The sequence below is a fragment of the Aegilops tauschii genome, chromosome 3 (assembly GCF_002575655.3).
Source record: "Aegilops tauschii subsp. strangulata cultivar AL8/78 chromosome 3, Aet v6.0, whole genome shotgun sequence".
In the NCBI taxonomy this organism is placed as follows: Eukaryota; Viridiplantae; Streptophyta; class Magnoliopsida; order Poales; family Poaceae; genus Aegilops; species Aegilops tauschii.
Genome location: NC_053037.3, coordinates 285,931,159 through 285,947,522, shown reverse-complemented (window position 1 = coordinate 285,947,522; position 16,364 = coordinate 285,931,159).

Genomic DNA, 16,364 nt, shown 5'->3' with positions numbered 1-16,364 from the left:
TGTAAATGGCCCAACTGTGTTGTGGGCCTTTAGCAGGCCGAAAGAGTAACTGGGCTGGTATTGGACCATGAAGGGCATGGGCGTTAAAAGGCCAAAACTCAGGTCCGACTACAAATGGCCCAACTCATTTATGGTCCATTAACAGGCTGAAAGGCACACATGGCCGGGAATTGGCCCAACACTTAAATGGGTCGCTAAAAGGCCAAAACTCAGGTCCGACCACAAATGGCCCAACAGATATATGGGCCGTCACCAGGCTGAAAGACACACCGGGCCGGAAATTGGCCCAACACTTAAATGGGTCGCTAAAAGGCCGAAACTCAGGTCCGACAACAAATGGCCCAACTGATTTATGGGCCATCAACAGGCTGAAAGACACACCGGGCCGGAAATTAGCCCAATATTTAAATGGGTCGCTAAAAGGCCGAAAGATGTACATCGTGAAAATTGGCCCATCCACTGAATGGGCCGTTAACAGGCCGAAATCTCATCGGGCCGATATTGAGCCCAAATATATAGCGGGCTGTTAATAGGCTCGAACTGACGATGGGCTGCAATGGTGTCAAATCTTTAACGGGCCGTTGACGGGCCGAATTGGCACATCGCGTATGGTCCGTGGTCTTAAATGGACCTGACACAAGTAGGCCTTATATGGGCCGGCCTGCTATTTTTTACTGGGCCGGCCTTTTTCACCGGAATGGGCCACTGTTGGGCCGTGCCATGTGTCGACCTATCATAGGCGCCTCCTGTCCAATGAGTGGATGACATCTGTCCCAACGGTGAGGCAACACGTGTTTCCTCCGGCCAATGATGATTTTACACGTGGAAAATCCCCATTGGTCCGGGCTGTTAACGGGTTATCGGATCAAAAACCGGACCTGGTAGCTTAACGGCGTTCCGTTACGGTGGATGCCACGTGTCGGTCACCCTAGACGAAAGCACTTCTGTGACGCGCGATTTATCGTCATGGAAGTGGACACTTCCGTGATGATAATCTTGGTAATGTCATGGAACACTTCTACGACAGCACAGGTATGACTATCTTGATTCTGTCATAAATTTGTCATGGATGTACATGCATGACAGAAAACGTGACCTACTGTGACAAACACGTATCATCACGGAAGTGTATTTTTTTGTAGTGCAAGGAGGTGTCAATAACCATCGGGAAGAGCAAGCATGTGTGGACATCCACCCTTCCCTATACAGCGTTGTCATGGACATGGCTCGCTTCAGTCAGGAGGTTCTGGTGGGTGGCTCTTATCCACCTGTTGGACAACAGAGCACGTGGTCTTGGCTACATTTGCATGGGGGTTGAGCATATGGATCTCTGACTTAGGACCTGGCTTAGCAAGCACTATTACTACAGCTTTGGTCATTTCTGGTGCTGAGGGTGTTCATGATGATGACAAAGACGAGGATGATGATGATGCCATACATTTTTTGGTAGCCACAACTTCAAAACACTTGTTGGCCTGTCTATTTTGATGAAGTGGTATACACTAATTCCTCATGGTAATGGTGAACTTGCGGTAGTACGATTACACCCTCTTTTGTATGTGGTGGTAGGATGACACAATACTAGTTACAAAAATTATTAATGACTAATAAAGACCAACGCAGTGGGCATTTAATGACTACATCGTTTATAACTTAGAGAATGTATGGCATAGCCTTCCGCTCCTCTCTACACTTAACCTCTTCTCGGCTTAGAAGGAGGTAGATACAAGAGACTTTTTTTGCATAACACACAGAAATAAGGTTACTTTAAAGTAAACCAACAATCTTGTTGCACATACATGGGGTTGCAAGGCTATGTCTCAGCCTTTAGCCTGAAGGGACTACTTGCACATCATAAATAAATCACGGGCAAAATATATTGTAGATGGTGTTGGAAGATGAATGATCGATGATAGTCTTACAATGTCATTGTATGTGAAGTACTCTAAGTACAAGTTTATGGCTTTGGTTATGGGGACGAACACTATGGACATGGAGATGACTATTGCAATGTTTGTAGGTGGGAATGGTGGGGCTGCGAAGGGATGACTGTGGATGAGCCATAAACTTGTATGCCTCCAAAGGGTTTTCTTCTCCTTATATGCTTACGGTGTGCGAAATAGGGTTTCTAGGCGGACACATCGCGTATTGACCCTCGGTGTCTTCACGGAAGTTGTTAGTGTTGGGGAACGTAGTAATTTCAAAAAAATTCCTACGCACACGCAAGATCATGGTGGTGCATAGAAACGAGAGGGGAGAGTGTTATCCACGTACCCTCATAGACCGAAAGCGAAAGCGTTATGACAACGTAGTTGATGTAGTCATACGTCTTCACGATCCGACCGATTCAAGTACCGAACGCACGGCACCTCCGAGTTCAGCACACGTTCAGCTCGATGACGTCCCACGAACTCCGATCCAGCAGAGCTTCGAGGGAGAGTTCCGTCAGCACGACGGCGTGATGACGGTGATGATGTTGCTACCGATGCGGGGCTTCGCCTAAGCACCGCTACGATATTACCGAGGTGGATTATGGTGTAGGGGGGCACCGCACACGGCTAAGAGATCAATGATCAATTGTTGTCTCCAAGGGGTTCCCCCCTCCCCGTATATAAAGGAGTGGAGGAGGGGGAGGGCCGGCCCTCTCTATGGCGCGCCCTAGGTGAGTTCTACTCCCACCGCGAGTAGGATTCCCCCTTTCCTAGTAGAACTAAGAGCCCTTCCAAGTAGTAGGAGTAGGAGAGAAGGAAAGGGAAAAGAGAAGAGAAGGAAGGAGGGGGCGCCGCCCCTCCCCCTAGTCCAATTCGGACTAAGCCTTGGGGGGGGGGCGCAGCCTCTCCTCTCTCTTTCCCCTAAAGCCCAATAAGGCCCATATACTCCTCGGCGAATTCCCGTAACTCTCCGGTACTCCGAAAAATACCCGAATCACTCGGAACCTTTACGATGTCCGAATATAGTCGTCCAATATATCGATCTTTACGTCTCGACCATTTCGAGACTCCTCGTCATTTGCCCGATCTCATCCGGGATTCCGAACTACCTTCGGTACATAAAAACACATAAACTCATAATACAAATCGTCACCGAACTTTTAAGCGTGTGGACCCTACGGGTTCGAGAACTATGTAGACATGACCGAGACAAGTCTTCGGTCAATAACCAATAGCGGAACCTGGATGCTCATATTGGCTCCCACATATTCTACGAAGATCTTTATCGGTCAAACCGCACAACAACATACGTTGTTCCCTTTGTCATCGGTATGTTACTTGCCCGATGTTCGATCGTCGGTATCTCAATACCTAGTTCAATCTCGTTACCGGCAAGTCTCTTTACTCGTTCCGTAATACATCATCCCGCAACTAACTCATTAGTTACAATGCTTGCAAGGCTTCTAGTGATGTGTATTACCGAGTGAGCCCAGAGATACCTCTCCGACAATCGGAGTGACAAATCCTAATCTCGAAATACGCCAACTCAACAAGTATCTTCGGAGACACCTGTAGAGCACCTTTATAATCACCCAGTTACGTTGTGACGTTTGGTAGCACAGAAAGTGTTCCTCCGGTAAACGGGAGTTGCATAATCTCATAGTCATAGGAACATGTATAAGTCATGAAAAAAGCAATAGCAACATACTTAACGATCAAGTGCTAAGCTAACGGAATGGGTCAAGTCAATCACATCATTCTCTAATGATGTGATCCCGTTAATCAAATGACAACTCATGTCTATGGCTAGGAAACTTAACCATCTTTGATTCAACGAGCTAGTCAAGTAGAGGCATACTAGTGACACTCTGTTTGGCTATGTATTCACACATGTATCAAGTTTCTGGTTAATACAATTCTAGCATGAATAATAAATATTTATCATGAAAATAAGGAAATAAATAATAACTTTATTATTGCCTCTAGGGCATATTTCCTTCAGTCTCCCACTTGCACTAGAGTCAATAATCTAGTTCACATCGCCATGTGATTTAGCATCAATAGTTCACATCTTTATGTGGTTAACACCCATAGTTCACATCGACATTTGACCAACACCCAAAGGGTTTACTAGAGTCAGTAATCTAGTTCACATCGCTATGTGATTAACACCCAAAGAGTACTACGGTGTGATCATGTTTTGCTTGTGACACAAGTTTAGTCAACGGGTCTGCCAAATTCAGATCCGTATGTATTTTGCAAATTTCTATGTCTACAATGCTCTGCACGGAGCTACTTTAGCTAATTGCTCCCACTTTCAATATGTATCCAGATTGAGACTTAGAGTCATCTGGATCAGTGTCAAAACTTGCATCGACGTAACACTTCATGACGAACCTTTTGTCACCTCCATAATCAAGAAACATATCCTTATTCTACTAAGGATAATTTTGACCGCTGTTCAGTGATCTACTCCTAGATCACTATTGTACTCCCTTGCCAAACTCAGTGTAGGGTATACAATAGATCTGGTACACAGCATGGCATACTTTACATAACCTATGGCTGAGGCATAGGGAATGACTTTCATTCTCTCTCTATCTTCTACCATGGTCGGGTTTTGAGTCTTTACTCAACTTCACACCTTGTAATACAGGCAAGAACTCCTTCTTTGACTGTTCCATTTTGAACTACTTCAAAATCTTGTCAAGGTATGTACTCATTGAAAAAACTTATCAAGCGTCTTGATCTATCTCTATAGATCTTGATGCTCAATATGTAAGCAGCTTCACCGAGGTCTTTCCTTGAAAAACTCCTTTCAAACACTCCTTTATGCTTTCCAGAAAATTCTACATCATTTCCGATCAACAATATGTCACTCACATATACTTATCAGAAAGGTTGTAGTGCTCCCACTCACTTTCTTATAAATACAGGCTTCACAGCAAGTCTGTATAATACTATATGCTTTGATCGACTCATCAAAGCGTATATTCCAACTCTGAGATGCTTGCACCAGTCCATAGATGGATCGCTGGAGCTTGCACATTTTGTTAGCACCTTTAGGATTGACAAAACCTTCTGGTTGCATCATATACAACTCTTCTTTAATAAATCCATTAAGGATTACAGTTTTGTTATCCATTTGCCAGATTTCATAAAATGCGGCAATTGCTAACATGATTCGGACAGACTTTAAACATTGATACGAGTGAGAAAATCTCATCGTAGTCAACAACTTTGAATTTGTCAAAAACCTTTTTCGACAAGTCTAGCTTTGTAGATAGTAACACTCCTATCAGCGTCCGTCTTCCTCTTGAAGATCCATTTATTTTCTATGGCTTGCCGATCATTGGGCAAGTCAACCAAAGTCCATACTTTGTTCTCATATATGGATCCCATCTCAGATTTCATGGCCTCAAACCATTTCACAGAATCTGGGCTCATCATCGCTTCCTCATAGTTCGTAGGTTCGTCATGGTCAAGTAACATGACCTCAGAACAGGATTACCGTACCACTGGTGCGGATCTTACTCTGGTTGACCTACGAGGTTCGGTAGTAACTTGATCTGAAGTTACATGATCATCATCATTAGCTTCCTCACTAATTGGTGTAGGAGTCACAGGAACGGATTTCTGTGATGAACTACTTTCCAATAAGGGAGTAGGTAAAAATACCTCATCAAGTTCTACTTTCCTCCCACTCACTTCTTTCGAGAGAAACTCTTTCTCTAGAAAGGATCCATTCTTAGCAACGAATGTCTTGCCTTCGGATCTATGATAGAAGGTGTACCCAACTGTCTCCTTTGGGTATCCTATGAAGACACATTTCTTTGATCTGGGTTTGAGCTTATCAGGATGAAACCTTTTCACATAAGCATCGCAACCCCAAACTTTAAGAAATGACAACTTTGGTTTCTTGCTAAACCACAGTTCATATGGTGTCATATCAACGGATTTAGATGGTGCCCTATTTAACGTGAATGCAGCTGTCTCTAATGCATAACCCCAAAACGATAGTGGTAAATCGGTAAGAGACATCATAGATTGCACTATATCCAATAAAGTACGATTATGACGTTCGGACGCACCATTATGTTGTGGTGTTCCAGGTGGCATGAGTTTGTCAAACTATTCCACATTGTTTTAATTGAAGGCCAAACTTGTAACTCAAATATTCGTCTCCGCGATCAAATCACAGAAAAACTTTTATTTTCTTGTTACAATGATTCTCCACTTCATTCTGAAATGCTTTCAACTTTTCAACTGTTTCAGTTTCATTAAGTAGATATACCCATATTTGCTCAAATCATCTGTGAAGGTCAGGAAATAACGATACCTGCCGCGAGCCTCAACACTCATCGGACCGCATACATCAGTATGTATTATTTCCAATAAGTCAGTTGCTCGCTCCATTGTTCCGGAGAACAGAGTCTTAGTCATCTTGCCCATGAGGCATGGTTCGCAAGCATCAAGTGATTCATAATCAAGTGATTCCAAAAGCCCTTCAACATGGAGTTTTTTCATGTGCTTTACACCAATATGACCTAAAAGGCAGTGCCACAAATAAGTTGCACTATCATTATTAACTTTGCATCTTTTGGTTTCAATATTCTGAATATGCGTATCACTACAATCGAGATCCAACAAACCATAGAAGGTTTTATTCATTAAAACAGAACAACAATTATTCTCTAACTTAAATGAATAACCGTATTGCAATAAACATGATCAAATCATATTCACGGTCAACGCAAACATCAAATAACACTTATTTAGGTTCAACACTAATCCCGAAAGTATAGGGAGTGTGTGATGATGATCATATCAATCTTGGAACTACTTCCAACACACATCGTCACCTCGCCCTTAACTAGTTTCTGTTCATTCTGCAACTCCCGTTTCGAGTTACTAATCTTAGCAACTGAACTAGTATCAAATACCGAGGGGTTGCTATAAACACTAGTAAGGTATACATCAATAACATGTATATCAAATATACCTTTGTTCACTTTGCCATCCTTCTTAGCCGCCAAATACTTGGGGCAGTTCCGCTTCCAGTGACCAGTCCCTTTGCAGTAGAAGCACTTAGTCTCAGGCTTAGGTCCAGACTTGGGCTTCTTCACTTGAGCAGCAACTTGCTTGCCGTTCTTCTTGAAGTTCCCCTTCTTCCCTTTGCCCTTTTCCTTGAAACTAGTGGTCTTGTCAACCATCAACACTTGATGCTCTTTCTTGATTTCTACCTTCATCGATTTCATCATCATGAAAAGCTCGGGAATCGTTTCCGTTATCCCTTGCATATTATAGTTCATCACGAAGTTCTAGTAACTTTGTGATAGTGACTAGAGAACTCTGCCAATCACTATCTTATCTCAAAATATTAACTCCCACTTGATTCAAGTGATTGTAGTACTCAGACATTCTGAGTACATGCTCACTAGCTGAGCAATTCTCCTCCATCTTGTAGGCAAAGTACTGTCAGAGGTCTCATACCTCTCGACACGGGCATGAGTATGAAATACTAATTTCAACTCTTGGAACATCTCATATGCTCCGTGGCGTTTCAAAAAACGTCTTTGAAGCCCCGATTCTAAGCCGTAAAGCATGGTGCACTAAAATATCAAGTAGTCATCATATCGAGCTTGCCAAACGTTCATAACATCTGCATCTGCTCCTGCAATCGGTCTGTCACCTAGCGGCGCATCAAGGACATAATTCTTCTGTGCAACAATGAGGATAATCCTCAGATCACGGATCCAATCCGCATCATTGCTACTAACATCTTTCAACTTAGTTTTCTCTAGGAACATATCAAAAATAAAACAGGGGAGCTAAACGCGAGCTATTGATCTACAACATAGATATGCTAATACTACCAGGACTAAGTTCATGATAAATTAAAGTTCAGTTGATCAAATTATTAAGGGTCTTTTACATCTGTATCCCTAACTCGAACCCACTACTCACATTTGCTCCTAATTCGCAAGCCTGCTCAAAAATACCCCTCCGCCATCATGTTCCCTTATAGAATTGCCCTTCCGTGCCGTTTCCGTCCAGTCAAGGCTGTTTGACTGGTAAGTGGCCGTTTCTTTGACATTTTTGCCCCTCCGTCCTTACACCTAGGCCCAGGTCACCAGTTCACTCTCTCTCCCTCTCATTCTCTCGCCCGAGCCGCACGCTCTCTCTTTCTCCCCCAAATCGCCTCCCGCCGTAACCCTAACCCTAGCTCGCTCGATCCAACTCACAAGGCTCGATCTCCTGATGGCAGCCATGGTGGAGCTTCAGATTTGACTCTGCGCCGCACTCTACTACGGCGGCGGCGGCGGATGGATGGGGATAGCAGTTGCGGCGGCTGTGGCGGTGGCGGCGGCAAACGAGGGAGCACACCGCAGCCACAGAAGCATGCTTCGGCGGGGTAAGTTTCTCTTCTAATCTGGCGGAGTCTCATGCCATTTGTAGTGTGATTTGGGATTTGTTGACCTAGTTCATAGTGCTCATGGCGTTGGGATCTATCTCTGTTTTCCATGGTCATCGTAGGATCGACCCCGATAGAGCAGTTGGGATGGACTGTAGAATAGAAACCACACTTCTAGCTAGAGCTGGCACAAAAGCAACCAATACAGGATTCTCTTTTCCTTTTGTTGCTGACAATCAATGGACTTTTAATCAGTTTAGATCTGCCATATGTGCTCAATATCCATGGGGTCTATATGATGCAGTGGAATTCAGGTACTGGGACATTGACAAAACAGCTTGGGTCCCTGTCCAGTGTGATGATGAGCTTGGTATCATGTTTGCAATACATGATTCTTTCCCTGCTAAACTAGAAATCAGTGTCATACAAAGGAAGAGAGGAGAGCCAGAGAGCAGAGGAACAAGATCTCAGTCTAGGTCTAGAGATAAAGGTAGGACCAGCCAATCAAGGGGCAGGAAAAGAACAACTCATAGTAGAGGCAGCATCAGTTCCATGCAGGCACCAGGAACACCTACTGTAGAAGTTCCTAAGAATGCAGGTCCCTCTCATAGTAGAGATTCAGTTGACCCCTATACTGAAGAGGGACTACCAGATGATTGGCCAAGTGATGATGAGGATGAAAAGTTGTTTCCACAGTTTGTAACAAGGAAGAAGGGCAAGGAGAAAGATGATGAGGGGGAAGATTATGTTCCACCCCCTGAAGGCATGTTTGCTAAGGCAGGTGAAGATGAGAAGGAGGAGGACAGGGACATGGGATACTCTAAAACATCTGATGAGGAAAGACCAGATGTGCAATACAATAGAGATGATCCTTCTTTGGCACAGGGAACAATATTTTCCAGTGCTTTAGACTGTAGAAATGCTCTTGCAACCTTCTCAATAAAGACTCAAAGTGAATTTGTGATAGACAAGAGTGACAGTACTAGGTTGACAGTGCATTGCACTTATAAGAGGTGTCAATGGAGGATGCATGCCTCCTTAATGAGACATAGCACACTGTTTCAGGTATCAAAAATAGCAACTAACATTGCATTTGTAGTTAGCAGCATTGATACTGTATTTTGTTTGTTTGTTGCGGCACATAGGTTCTAACATGTGTCTGAACTTTCATGAATGCAGATTAAGGTGAACAAAACTGCTCATACATGTCCCAGTGTGAACAGGAGAAAAAGATTGAAGTCAGCTAAGAGTAGATGGGTTGCTGATGCTGTGAAGACCTGGGTTTTAGAGGATTCAGAAGTGGGACCAACAGAATTGCAGAAAAATTTGAAGAAGAAGTATGGCCTGGCAGTTCTATATATGAGAGTATTCTATGGGAAGCAAATGGCACTTGACAATATCTATGGTAAGTGGGTTGACTCTTTCCAGTTACTGTATACCTTCAAGGCAGAAGTGGAGAAAGCATCTCCTGGTAGTGTAGTTACCATTGATAAACACGTTGTGCGGTACAAACTAAATGGGAAGAGTAGACAGAAAGAGTGCTTTAGAAGAGTATTTGTTTCTTTCAAAGCATGTTGGCAAGGTTTTTTGAATGGATGTAAGCCTTATCTTGCAGTAGATGCCACTGCATTAAATGGTAGATTTAGAGGGCAACTAGTTAGTGCATGTGCTGTGGATGCTTGCAATTGGATCTTCCCAGTTGCATATGGAGTTCTAGAGGGTGAAAGCATAGACAGTTGGACTTGGTTTTTTCAGAACTTAAGAGAGCTTATAGGACACCCACCAGGTCTTGTTATCCACACTGATGCATGCAAAGGCTTGGATACTGCAGTGGAAGATGTGTTCCCAGGTGTGGAGCAGAGAGAATGCATGAGGCATTTGGCTACAAATTTCACAAAAAAGTTTAGAGGAAAATTCTTGATGAAAATTTATGGCCCTGCTCATTGACATACAGCATAAAGAAACACAACTACCATCTTAGGCAGTTGCACAGTAAGAAAAAGAGAGAGTGGAGATATCCAGTAAATTTGGCCACTAGGACTTGCAGTTGTAGAAAGTGGCAGTTAACTGGACAGCCTTGCATACATGCTTTGTATTTTATTACTTCAATGAGAGGCCCAGTAAGTGAGATTGATCAGTATGTACATGAGTACTTTTCTGTTGCTAGATTCAATGCTACTTATGATGAAAATTTGCCTGCAATGGAGGGCAAACAACAGTGGGATGTGGTGGACCCTAGGTTTAAATTGTCTGCTCCATTGCAAAAAAGGGCCCCTGGTAGACCTAGGAAGACAAGAATTAGGGCAAAATCTGAGGGAAAAGGACTTGGAGGAAGGAGAAAGAAATGTGGCAGGTGTGGAAGGCTTGGCCATCGTGGCACTCACTGCAAGGAATCCATTGACCCAGCTTTTGGGGAAGAAGAGCACTGGGGGCTGAAAATGCAACAGATGATCATTTAGATGTAGAAACAGATGCTGAAAATGCTACTAAGGTTGAAACAGATGCTGAAAATGCTACAGAGGTTGAACCTGATGCTGAAAATGCTATAGAGGTTGAACCTGATGCTGCAATTGCTATAGATGCACCAACAGTGTCATCTGCTGTAAGGTGCAACTGCTACAGATGTTCTCATTTCAATTTTTGCTTCATTTGATGTTCTCATTTCCTTTTTTGCTGCATTTAATGTTCTCATTTCAATTGTAGCCCAAGGAAGAACTACAAAAAGGCAGCTGATAGAGGGATGTCACCAGTCAAGAAGAGGCTCAAGTTTGCACCAGATCCTACAGTAGGATCTGTAACTGGAAGCAACCAGCTAAGCAAAGAAGTGAGCAAAACTATCACCACAAGGAGGAGTTCAAGGCTCTTAACTAACCCTGCTTGCAACACCAGGAGCAAGAAGATGAAAGACCTATGACTGGAATCATTTACTGCTGTTTTTGTTGTTTAACAACTATTTGTGAACTTGTTAGCTGCTATCTTAAGTGTGTGATGCTAAAATTATGAACTTATGTAATGGTGAACTTGTGAGCTACTATCTTGAATGTGCAATGCTCCTTTTGTGCAATGATGAATTTATGCTATTTTGTGAGCTGCTAGTTTCGAATATTATGTGAGCTGCTATCTTGTGAGATGCTACTTTCAAATATTTTTGTGAGCTCCTATTTTGTCACAACAGATCATTTGTTCAAATATTTCAATCTATGCTATTTCAGTCATCGATCAAAGCAAGATTCTTGAGTCATTTCCAAATAGCAACATCACAACATTCCCAAATCACAGCATTGTTCTCTGATAATACATACCCAAACCAAGCTCCATCACAACATACACTACAAAGAGAAATCCATTTAGTATGGATTATTAGACCACCTAGAAACAAATGTGGCCACAATGCTAATACCAAGAACTATGATAAATCCCCATGCTTGCATAGGCTCGTTCCTCTTTTTCATCCTCAGCTTCAGTTTCTTGTTCTTCTCGGTTAGATACATCACCCTCCTCTCTAAATCATGAGATTTTAGCCAGCTCTTCCCCAATCCTGCATGAAGCTCCTCAAATGCACGAGCAACATGTTCGGTCGGTGGCGGGTCAATCCATACAACCCACTCACATTCATCAGGAAGCTGCAAAATCAATGATCGAATTAGAAAGAGGGGAAAGAGCAGAATCAAATCAAGCTTAAAAGCCAAACACTTACATCAAGTGGGCAGCCGAGGAACCTTCTGTCGGAGCTTGCTCCTCCCCAGGCGACACGACGAGCAGGAATAAGCCCGTGGCCAGGGCACCGCTGCATCGAGCGAACCTCAAGGCCACAGAATGTCAGATCGGGGATGTAAAACTCCGATTGAAACTGAACTATCCTGACACCATCAACCTAACAGCAGCAAAAAAACCCAAATTGATGAACCCTAATTCCGCAATATGCCCATATCTCCCCCAAATCTACACTGAAACTTACATTGGTGGCCACCGACGAGCTCGTAGAAGACATCCCCGCCGTGCCCGACGTAGACATCGCTCACCACGCCGTGCCTGACCTACCCCTCTCTCTCCAACCGCGAAAACGCCCGATCCAGTACGTGCTCAAAAATGCCCCTGTCGTCGCGAGGAAGAAGAAAGAGGGGAGAGAGAGTGAACCGGTTAGTTGGGCCCAGATGTACGGCAGGAGGGGCAAAAATGTCAAAGAAATGGCACGTTAGCGGTCAAACAGCCTTGACTGGACGGAAACGGCTCGGAGGGGCATTTCTATAAGGGCACATCACGGCGGAGGGGCATTTTTGAGCAGGCTTTGGAATTAGGGGTATATCTGATTAGGTGGTTCGAGTTAGGGACAGAAATGCAAATGGCCCAATTATTAAAGAACTCCCACTTAGATAGACATCCCTCTAATCATCTAAGTGATCACGTGATCCATATCAACTAAACCATGTCCGATCATCACGTGAGATGGAGAAGTTTTCAATGGTGAATATCACTATGTTGATCATATCTACTATATGATTCACGCTCGATCTTTCTGTCTCAGTGTTCCGAGGCCATATCTGCATATGCTAGGCTCGTCAAGTTTAACCTGAGTATTCCGCGTGTGCAAAACTGTCTTGCACCCGTTGTAGATGAACGTAGAGCTTATCACACCCAATCATCACGTGGTGTCTCGGCACGACGAACTTTGGCAACGGTGCATACTCAGGGAGAACACTTATACCTTGAAATTCAGTGAGAGATAATCTTATAATGCTACCATCGATCTAAGCAAAATAAGATGCATAAAAGATAAACATCACATGCAATCAATATAAGTGATATGATATGGCCATCATCATCTTGTGCTTGTGATCTCCATCTCTGAAGCACCGTCATGATCACCATCGTCACCGGCGCGACACCTTGATCTCCATCGTAGCATCGTTGTCATCTCGCCAACTATTGCTTCTACGACTATCGCTACCGCTTAGTGATAAAGTAAAGCATTACAGGGCGATTGCATTGCATAAAATAAAGCGACAACCATATGGCTCCTGCCAGTTGACGATAACTCGGTTACAAAACATGATAATCTCATACAATAAAATATAGCATCATGCCTTGACCATATCACATCACAACATGCCCTGCAAAAACAAGTTAGACGTCCTCTACTTTGTTGTTGCAAGTTTTACGTGGTTGCTACGGGCTTAGCAAGAACCGTTCTTACCTACGCATCAAAACCACAACGATAGTTTGTCAAGTTAGTGCTGTTTTAACCTTCTCAAGGACCGGGCGTAGCCACACTCGGTTCAACTAAAGTTGGAGAAACTGACACCCGCCAGCCACCTATGTGCAAAGCACGTCGGTAGAACCAGTCTCGCGTAAGCGTACGCGTAATGTCGGTCCGGGCCGCTTCATCCAACAATACCGCCGAACCAAAGTATGACATACTGGTAAGCAGTATGACTTGTATCGCCCACAACTCACTTGTGTTCTACTCGTGCATATAACATCTACGCATAAAACCTGGCTCGGATGCCACTGTTGGGGAACGTAGTAATTTCAAAAAAAAAATCCTACGCACACGCAAGATCATGGTGATGCATAGCAACGAGAGGGGAGAGTGTTGTCCACGTACCCTCGTAGACCGAAAGCGGAAGCGTTATGACAACGCAGTTGATGTAGTCGTACGTCTTCACGATCCGACCGATCCAAGTACCGAACGCACGGCACCTCCGAGTTCAGCACACGTGTAGCTCGATGACGTCCCATGAACTCCGATCCAGCAGAGCTCCGAGGGAGAGTTCCGTCAGCACGACGGCGTGATGACGGTGATGATGTTGCTACCGACGCAGGGCTTCGCCTAAGCACCGGTACGATATTACTGAGGTGGATTATGGTGGAGGGGGGCACCGCACACGGCTAAGAGATCAATGATCAATTGTTGTCTCCAAGGGGTGCCCCCCCCCCCGTATATAAAGGAGTGGAGGAGGGGGAGGGCCGGCCCTCTCTATGGCGCGCCCTAGGGAGTTCTACTCCCACCGGGAGTAGGATTCCCCATTCCTAGTAGAACTAAGAGCCCTTCCAAGTAGTAGGAGTAGGAGAGAAGGAAAGGGAAAAGAGAAGAGAAGGAAGGAGGGGGCGCCGCCCCTCTCCCTAGTCCAATTCGGACTAAGCCTTGGGGGGTGCGTAGCCTCCACTCTCTCTTTCCCCTAAAGCCCAATAAGGCCCATATACTCCCCGGCGAATTCCTGTAACTCTCCGGTACTCCGAAAAATACCCGAATCACTCGGAACCTTTCCGATGTCCGAATATAGTCGTCCAATATATCGATCTTTACGTCTCAACCATTTCGAGACTCCTCATCATGTGCCCGATCTCGTCCGGGACTCCGAACTACCTTCGGTACATCAAAACACATAAACTCATAATACAAATCGTCACCGAACTTTTAAGCGTGCGGACCCTACGGGTTCGAGAACTATGTAGACATGACCGAGACAAGTCTTCGGTCAATAACCAATAGCGGAACCTGGATGCTCATATTGGCTCCCACATATTCTACGAAGATCTTTATCGGTCAAACGGCACAATAACATATGTTGTTCCCTTTGTCATCGGTATGTTACTTGCCCGAGGTTCGATCGTCGGTATCTCAATACCTAGTTCAATCTCGTTACCGGCAAGTCTCTTTACTCGTTCCGTAATACATCATCCCGCAACTAACTCATTAGTTACAATGCTTGCAAGGCTTATAGTGATGTGTATTACTGAGTGGGCCCAGAGATACCTCTCCGACAATCGGAGTGACAAATCCTAATCTCGAAATACACCAACTCAACAAGTACCTTCGGAGACACCTGTAGAGCACCTTTATAATCACCCAGTTACGTTGTGACGTTTGGTAGCACAGAAAGTGTTTCTCCGGTAAACGGGAGTTGCATAATCTCGTAGTCATAGGAACATGTATAAGTCATGAACAAAGCAATAGCAACATACTAAACGATCAAGTGCTAAGCTAACGGAATGGGTCAAGTCAATCATATCATTCTCTAATGATGTGATCCCGTTAATCAAATGACAACTCATGTCTATGGCTAGGAAACTTAACCATCTTTGCTTCAACGAGCTAGTCAAGTAGAGGCATACTAGTGATACTCTGTTTGTCTATGTATTCACACATGTATCAAGTTTCCGGTTAATACAATTCTAGCATGAATAAGAAACATTTATCATGAAAATAAGGAAATAGATAATAACTTTATTATTGCCTCTAGGGAATATTTTCCTTCAGTTAGTGCTCATATCACACAGGCGGTGGCAAGCAGTTCGACCGCTGGTACAAGCGGGCACTAGTGCCAGGTGTAGTCTTCTCTTCCGGTGCCTTTTGGGCACTCTAGAATACTGGACTTGATCTCCATGCCAAATATCTCACATATATGGTCTGATTTATCTTCTAAAATGGCCCATTACTGCAAGGAACAAAATAAACAAAGGGGTATGCAATCTTTAGCCTTTCTTAACTTTAGAGATCATACATATTGAAGTGGTTCTCTCAGAAAATTTAAAATTCTCCGGTTTAAACATGGCTAAGAATGAGTGCACACTACACTCATAATTGGTCATGGGTCATACTTTTATTTTTATGTATATATTCTAAATGGATATATTTTTAAAAAACTTAATTTTACTTAATTTTTAAAAAGTAAATCTGAAAAATGTTAACATAATATAAAAGCACAAATAAAATTGTTGATAGCTTTCAGAAAAATGTCATCAAAATGAAAAAATATTTATGCCTTTCAAAACTATGTCTGTGAAATTTTGAAATGTGTATAAAATATACAAAACATCTTTGCCTAGTAAAATAATGTTTCGTGCCATTAGAAAAAAATACATGAAGTTTTCAAGAAATATTCTCATATTTAAAAAAATTGTGACATTCAAAAAATATTTATACATTTATACAATGTAAAGAAAATGCTGCATAGTTTAAAACAATGTTTATTGCCATTATAGAATGTCCAGCGTGTATTTAGAAAGAATGTTGA